An 8,692-nucleotide genomic window follows, 5' to 3' on the forward strand; every position below is an offset into this window, starting at 1 on the left:
TTTTTAAGAATATATCTTATGGAAAGGGATTTCAGTGCTAAAAGCTGATTGGTAGCTTAGACCTGAGTTCTTTAAAACTGAAGGGTCAGGATAGAATGTGTATTTATCTATACCATTTATTCTACTCTGTGGGAGAAGACACATCCCCCTGTCAGCCTCTTGTCTGATGTGGCACGTATAAGTGATTAGCTTGGTGGCCGTGGTCCCTCTGGCCATTTCTGCCAAGAGGAGCCTAAAGAGATCAAGAGGTTCTAGAATCAGAATAAAGTATCCATTTCTGATCATTCCAGAAATCTCAGAAAGCTGGAACAGTAAAGATTAGGACTCCTGAAATCCACTTTTATCTTTTTCTTGTTTTCCCTGTGTTCTTGAACAAGACTTCCTTCTCTATAATTCACTTTACCCTTTGTGCTTGTGGGCGGTAATCCTAGGCCCATCACTTCTTTGCAAACACTGGGGAAAGCTTTCTAGGACAGGAGAACAGAAGCTGGGGAAGGGGTGATGGCCACAGATAGCATTTTTGAAGATGTGCTGCCTGTGTTGGTCTGGGATATGGAGGTAGCCAGGAGGAGGTTGCTTGCATGCTCCTACACTGCAGTATTTCTCTGAGTAGGGAAGGCAGTTGTTCTCTGTAATGGAGGGGCAGAGCCAGGGCTGGGGGGTACTTCTGGGAGTGAACCCAGGGATTCCTCATAGGTTGGTGGAAGCTGGAGAAAAAAGCAGATGTGTCAGCTCTTATAACATATAAAGAGGGAAGCTGCCCCAACTTTGGTTTCTGTACTTTGCCCACCCATTGGCCTCTCCATTCAGCTTCCTTTTCTCCTTTATGATTCTGGCCCTTTGTAGAAGCAAGTTGGGCTGAATAATTGTCTCACATGACAACCCCTCAGTGCCCTCTCTAGAAGTCTTGTTACAGGGGTTGTCCTTCCCTCAGTAAAGAAAATTTATCCTCCTCTGCCCCAGGGATGTCTTAGATGTTGTCTATATCAGTAATTCAAATGAGGGAGCTCTATAAGCTGAGAGTGGAAAGGGACTGGATAAGGGTTAGTAGGGAACAACTTCTTGGAAACCCCAAAAGAGGTGATTAATACAGGACCTACCTCTCTGCAGGCCCATAGTCCAAAACGATGTGCAATCAGCTGGTGGATCTGTTGCTGCCGGTCCTTTTTTCGAACACTCTCGTAGCTGGGAAGACGTGGGGGATGCCAAAGGGGCAGCTGATAGTTACTGGGCAGTCCCACACAGAATACTTCATCACCCTGGAAGTGCCCCTATAATCAACAATATCCAGTGACCCTCTCCTTTTCAGGAAGGAGACAGAGCAAGTGTATCCATTAGCCATTGTATGGATTCCCTTCCTGAACATTTTGAGTTTTGTGTCCCAAATTCCCATTTCTTTCAATCTATCTAAGGATCCTTTTTCCAACACAATATCTCCAGTTTCTCATAGCCTATCCCTTGTTTTCATCCTCCATTTTTGAATTCTTTGTTCTGATTTCTCTACATAAAAGTCTTACCCTCATCCCTTTATTTGCAACAGAACCAACTCACCTGCACCCTAGTTCTCATCCTCTCTGATGTCTGGGATCTGGCTGAGGGTCCCATCAAGTCCTGGTTATTGCTAAAGTAGGGAGGGGGACAGTCCTAGGGGAGAATGAGCAAAGGTGAACCATCTGACCCTCACCCAGCTCTAGATTCCTCAAGTCCATGAGCATCTGCCTGACTCCTGAACAAAGGCCCATGTCCTTGAGATTCTCACATTTTTTTCCCTTCCCTTACTCCCAACTCATTCTAAGTCAGATTCTAAACCTCTGGTTCTAAAACTAACTTGGCTGGAAAGAGACGACATTCCTATCATGCCCTGCTGGCCTTTTAGAGAAACAGTACCCCCTGTCTTGCTAGGTCAGCGTTTGGGAGACCTTGGATAAGCTGTTAATGCTGATGGTGTCTATGTTCCTAAGCACTGTCTCTTCATAGGTTACTCCATTCTGGTTTTCTCTGTCCTTTGTCTACTTCAGGAGTAGGGGACCCTGGGTTTTCCTCTCAAAGCTAGATAAAGTAAAAGGGCCCTGTTGCTAAGACTGTGAGAAAAAGTATTGTCTTCCTAGAGAAGGGCTCTCTGCATTGGCTCTGGACAATAATGGGAGTGGGGGGAGGGCTCAGAGGCAGTTAACCCTTCCCCAGCCCACTGTTCCTGACTTGAGGGCTAAGAGCCCAGGAATTAACCCTTCCCCAACCTGTTGTTACTGATTTGGAAACTAAGCAGTCCAGCCTTAGAGACCCTAAGCTTAAGGCCCTGGAAAGAAGAGGAGTGCATTGGAAGCAAGACTAGACAGTATCCTTTGCTGCTTTGAAAAGAAAGCCCTAACTCCTAAAAATGCCTTCCATGTACATGTCTGGTAGAGGGATATGTCGGGGAGATGGAGGCAAGGCTGGAAAAAGGAGGTAAGTACTCACACACTGGCTAGGACCCTGGAGGAAGCGGCAGGAGCAGAGGAGCTGGCAACACTGGGGGTCCCGATGATACAGCAGCAGCAGCAAGATGGCCAGAACAAACACAAAGGAAGACACTACCCACCCCCACACCAAGGAACAGTCAGGGGCCCAGCCTCCTGAACCTTCCCAGCTCTTCTCCCAAGGCTGGGGGAGTAGCTAGTGCCTGTCCACCTCAGACCCAGTCTTCCTCCCCCGTGGTACTGGCAGCATGACTTGCCTGGGAGAATATCCTGTTGTGGAAACTGAGGCAGAAGCTCAGGGCTTCCTGTTTTTGATTACATAATTGACCTTGGAAACATGCAGAGTATATAACTCCTTGCTCCTGAAAGGACAGGGAAATTTGAGTGAACTATTTGGTCAGTAGTGAGTGAGACTTGATCTCTGTGGCTCCTCCCAGTTCTGAGATTGTGATTTACCTCCTCCCCTGTCAGCCTTGGGAGATTTGACAATAATATAATCCCACTTTACAAAGAAACTGAACAAATTGGGGAGGAACTTTCCCCAGGACCACCCCAAGCATCAGTGGTGGATTTAAGACTTTAGGAATCCGCTTGGTAAACTCTAATAATAATAGTTAACATTTAGTATTGTAAGGTTTGCCAGGCATTTGTAATATGCTGGTCATCACAACAGCCCTAAGTAGTTGAGGTAGGTGCTCTTGTCCACATTTTGAACATGAAAAAATTTAGGCCTAGCAGTTAAGCAAGCAGCACATTGAGTCACAAAAAATGTCTGAGAAAAGATTCCAACTCAGGACTTCTTGAGTCAAGTAACTTCTAGATTTCATAGGATTCTTAACTCTAAAGAGGGGCATATTCAAATCTCTAGACAAAGCAGGATCCCATCTGCAGCATACAAGGACTCAGCGTTTGTCCTTGGCTTAAGCATTCTCAGGATAGACAACTCACTGTCAATGTGGTTATAGTGAAAACATTACTTCATGTGACCATGGGCAAGTCACTTAGAATCTAGTTTCTGTACATACTTTAAATAAAAGGCTTCTGCTAAGACTTCCAAAAACACTTCTAATTCTAAATCTATGCTCTAAGGCAGTTGGTTCCTTTACTGAACAATTTGTGTTATTAGAGAGTTTTTATATGGAGCCAAATTTTATCTCCAGAGAACCATAGTCATTTTAATCCTTGTCCTGAATGACAGCAGTTTGAAGATACCCATCACATTCTCCCTAAATTTTCTCCTCCAGATTAACCATCCTTAGCACCTTCCTCACGGGACAGTTTCTATTTCACTCAGCATCCTCTTTTTGGACACTTTCCAATTCGTTACTCCCTGCCCTAAAATGTTACATCTAACTTTCTGTCCCTTTTGTCTTTTCATCCATACTTCCAACTCCAAGAATAAACAGCTCCTTCCCCACCTCTTTAGTGTTCTTTGGATAAAAGGTGACCCAGGGTAGGGATGAGAGCCTGTGGCCCAGCTGTCCCAAATTCTACCACTTTGAGTGAAAGGCAGGGTTCACTTCTCAGAACTAGGGGGCAAGGGAGCCTGTCTCATCTGACAGGAGTACTCACCTGTGGCAATGGTGATGGCAAGAATATCGGTGTCCATGGAGATCCTGGGTTGGGGAACTTTTATGCAGATTAGTGGGATACTGGGTGTAGGCATTGACTTCAAGAGCTAACCCTGAGGCAGGGAGCACCACTGGCCAGGATGGGCCTACACAGGCATCAGTCCCTATGTGCCTGTAAGGGGGTGGGGGTTTCTCAGCCTCTCCTGCCCTCTGATCTGGCTGAGGAGGCTCTGGGCTTGGTCAGCCTTTGTCCAGGGCAGTATCATTCCACAGGCAGTGCTTCCAGGAGCTGCTCAGCCCCTTCAGTGGTGGGCCTTGGATCAGGCGCTGCCAGGTAGCTGCTCCATCTATAGCAGCACGTGGCTCCCATAGAAAACCTGCTGGGATGACTTAGCCTCCCCACCCCCTGGCTCAGACTCAAGCTCCCATCGGTCCCTGGGGAGCTCCAGACGCTGGCACCATTGGTCCTCCAATTGAGACTGAATCTTTCTTTGCATTTTGGTCCCCTCGACCCACCCCCCAATCCCCTCCTGCGGTGAGACAAACTCTCCTCTCCACCCATCTGCACTTCCCATTGGATCAAGAAACTGGACTCTCAGTCCTAATTGGCTGCATCCAGGCTTTGGGGGCTACTCCATGGAGCCATGTGTCTCCCGTTGCCACAGAGACCAAACACACATGGCAGAAATACAAAAGCTGTTCTCCTCAGGGCAGCAACCTGGCCTTTTCTTTCTTTCTCCCCACACTCATTTTTTTTTTTTTCCTTTTGGATTCTCCAAAGGGGTTATTGTATAGTCTTCGAAGCCCCAACTCCCTCCAGATCTCAGATCTCAGTCTCTATAACCAGGGGCCATACAAGGGAGGATTTCAAAGCTGCCACCACACTTTAAAATTTTTTATCTGCATCAATACAAATACATTAGCCTCACATGGTTTAAGTTGAATAGAAGGCTCCTTCAAGAAAAACTCTCGTCTTAATTATTTGCATGGCAGGAGCAAAAGCTTTTCCTAGCCCAAGTTCTCTGCTTGTTATCTTGTTTCTGCTGCCTTGGTCTTGGCGTTTGTGCAGGAGGAAACAATACTGCCTTCAGAAGGCCTCATAGAGCTTCTCCTCTGAATCAGAGGCCTCCCTGATCACCCCAAATGTTAGTGCCTTCTCTTGCACTTCCATTTCACTCCTTTTTAAAATATTGTTGTATTTATACAATATATATTTTATATGTTTGTCTCCTCCATTAGAATATAGGTGACTGTAAGAAGGGGATGGGAATAAGCATTTATTAAGCATCTACTATGTACAAGGAAGGGCATGGAGATGGTATAGTAAAGAGTGGTAGACCTGGACTCAGAAAGATTCGAGTTCAAATCTGGCCTCAAACACGTACTAACTGGATGACCCTGGGCAAGTCCCTTAATCTGGTTTGCCTGTTTTCTCATTAGTAAAATGAGCTGTTTTGTCAGAGACAGAGTTTTGTCATTTCCTTCTCCAGCTTATTTTACTGCTAAGGAAAGTGTGGAAATTCCATTGGTATAGCTCTGGCGCTCATCTGCTGCTCACTGTCTTAGAGAACTGTTTAGGTTTAAAAGGTCTTCTTCCCAATCCCATAGTAATCTTCCTTGATCTTTCCTTTGTGTTTATCTCTTTTGAAGAATCTCCTCGATTTCCTCTGCAGCTACTGCTTCCTTCAACAAATTAACTTGCATTTATTTGCATATATTTTGCATGTTGTCTCTCCTCTCCTGTTACAAAGTAACCTTGACTGAAGCAACAAGCATTTATTAAGTGCTTACTGTGTAACAGGCACCATGATTAGTAGAGATAAAGAAAAGGCAAAAATAAGAGTTTTAAAATATAGTCTCTGCTCTCCAGGAGCTCAGTTTAACGAGGGAGACAACATGCAAACAACTATGTACAAACAATATATATATAGGATAAATTGGGGGTAATCTCAGAGAGAAGGCACTAAAACCAAGGAGGAAGGAGAAAAGCTTTTTGCATAAGTGGGGACCTTAGCTGACACTTTATGGATAAAGAGAGAATTCCAGGTATGAGGGACAGCTAGAAAAAATGTCCAAATTCCTGTGATGTGTCCTGAGAGAGGAAGAATAAGGAAGTTGGATGGTAGATTATGTGGAAAAAAATTATATAAGGAGACTGGAAAGGCAGAAGGGAGCTAGGTTATGAAAGGCTTGTCCCATTTTATCTTTGATTCACTAGCACCTAATTTGGAAGTACTGAGAAACCAAGTGATTTGAACAGGTGGACCAAATAGTGTGTCAGAGATCAGATCTGATCCTATGATCTTATCATGCACTGGGCCTCACTGATTAGTCTCCCTAATTCCATTCTCTTCCCTTCTAAGCCATATTCCATACAACTGCCAAAGTAATTCTTTTAAAACACATATTCCTGTTCAGTCCCTCAGGATCAAAAGTAAAACCCCTCTTTTTCTGGCATAGAAAGCCCTTCCCAAAGTTATTGCATATTTCTCTTCTTCCTGTACTTCAAAATGGCCTTTTTGCTGTACCACACACAATATTCCATCTTCCATTTTGGGACCTTCAAAGGAGTTTCCCCTTTTCCCTGCCCCAGAACAGTCCCTTCACATTTTTGCCACTTGAAAATTCCCAGGCTTCTTTAGAGTTCAGTCCAACTGCCAGACTTGCCATGAGGATCTTCCTGCTCTACTTCTCAGTCATTCCCTTGCTAGTGCTCCTTGCTACCCAAATTACTCTTTAATTCTATGTATATCTTCTATGTGGAGCTACTGTTTCTACAGATAAGATTGTAAACTTCTTGATAGTAGGACTGGATGTCATTTGTCTTCATGTCCCCAAGTATATAGCAGGGACTTCATAAATATCAATTGGTTTCTTCCTTCACCCAAAGTCACCCATCTTCTCACTTCATCACTCTTTTTCTCTGTTTACACATATATAATCACATTTGAATTACCTGTGTTTCAATAGATGGATAGAATTAGGGACTTAGGGTGATATTCAGATCTATACAAAGTGCTTTCAGCCTCAGATTCCTCATTTATAAAATGGAGATAATAACAGCACCTTCCTCCCAGGGTTGTTGTAAGGAAATAATATATGCAGTATATAAGTGCTAGTTGCAATTGGATTTGTAAATATACACACCACACACACAAACTGTTTCATGGGTTGCCTTGGGCAAAGAACTCATTCCAGTCATCAGACTGAGTGGTGAGCTTTCCATGTTCCCCTTTCACACAAGCTTGGCTGGTCCTTGGAAAATATTTAAATGGACTGGAAATCAAAGTTTGTTGTTTTGCTTTTAACTAGAAAGAAGCCATGGCTCTTTCCATCTTTAAAATCAGAAAAATAACATCCTAACAGATCACCAAAACTGCCTCTGAATCCAGAGGCGTTTTCATTTGCTTTGAGTTCCCTGCTTCCATTTTCTGGGTCATCCCCAAAACTGGGAGTTGTGTGGCAAGCTCCTAGTTAAGGACGCCCTCTCCTGGTGATGTAGCAAAATACTCCCTAGAAACCAGATCTCTTCAATTGGGCCTTCTCCATCCTTCCTCACCTTGTGTGGTTCCCGAAGAACCGAGGGCTTCTCAAAGTGGCCTTAGCTCCAGACTGCTGGTTTCTAGGGAGAGGATGTGACTCGCTATAAGAGAGTGTTATTTCTCTCACCATCCATGGACCCAATTTCTGACTGGGGCAAGCCATTTATCTTTCGTATCTGTAAACTCCGATCTCAATAAAATGGCCTCTTCTAATACTGTGTACCCAAGCTCTTTTCTGTCCTCTCAAGCCCTCCCCCACCCCAAACTTGTTTCTTTTAAATTCCTTTAGCTTCCTTCCTACCTTGATGTGGTAAAAAGACGGGTTACTGGGGATCTGTAGATGGCACTTCTGATCCCCAGTCAAACCCTAGCTGTTCAGTGATATAGAAAACAGTGTAAGGGCACTCAGTGGCCACTTACTGTGGGACTATGGGCCAGTCACTTAATCTCATATCAGACTGTTTCCTCAACTGTAGAATGAGGATTATAATAGCACCTACTCTTGGGGATGTTGTATCAAATGGGATAAAATCTGTAAAATATTTGTAAAACTTAAAGCACTACATAAATACTAATTATTCTTTTCATCCCCCAATTAGGGATAAGGCATAAAATGCAAATAGCCCACAGGAAGGTAAGCCACTAACAATTACACTATGGTGTAAATGACATTAAGGGACAGAAGGGTCACCTGGGATGAAAATGACCATCAAAACTGCCTAGGATTCTGCCTCGTACCGAAACAGCTAAGCCTTCTAGAGAGTTTCAAGGGGCTCAGAAATTTAGGGGCCATCCCTAAGAAAAATCCAGGGGGCAAAGTGTCCTATCCCTGGAGTCCAGTGGACCCAGATATGATATCCCTAACATCTTCATGGCGCCCTGGAGTTCTTTAGGTAATCTGGTAGAGGGAAGGAGAGAAAAGAGCTGGCTTGGAATGGCTTATGGGAGGAGTCAAGGTTGTGGCAATCAAGATGGGGGGAGGGACAGGAGCCTGGTGCTCCTAAGGGGATGGTCAGAGGATGGGGAGGGGCCAACTGGAGTCCTGTTGGAGTGCACCATAAAGCTCCAGTGCCCGCTCCCCTCAGCAGGAGCCCCTCCTCCAGGAAGCACACTAGGGACTCTA

The sequence above is a fragment of the Antechinus flavipes genome, chromosome 4 (assembly GCF_016432865.1).
Source record: "Antechinus flavipes isolate AdamAnt ecotype Samford, QLD, Australia chromosome 4, AdamAnt_v2, whole genome shotgun sequence".
NCBI lineage: Eukaryota > Metazoa > Chordata > Mammalia > Dasyuromorphia > Dasyuridae > Antechinus > Antechinus flavipes.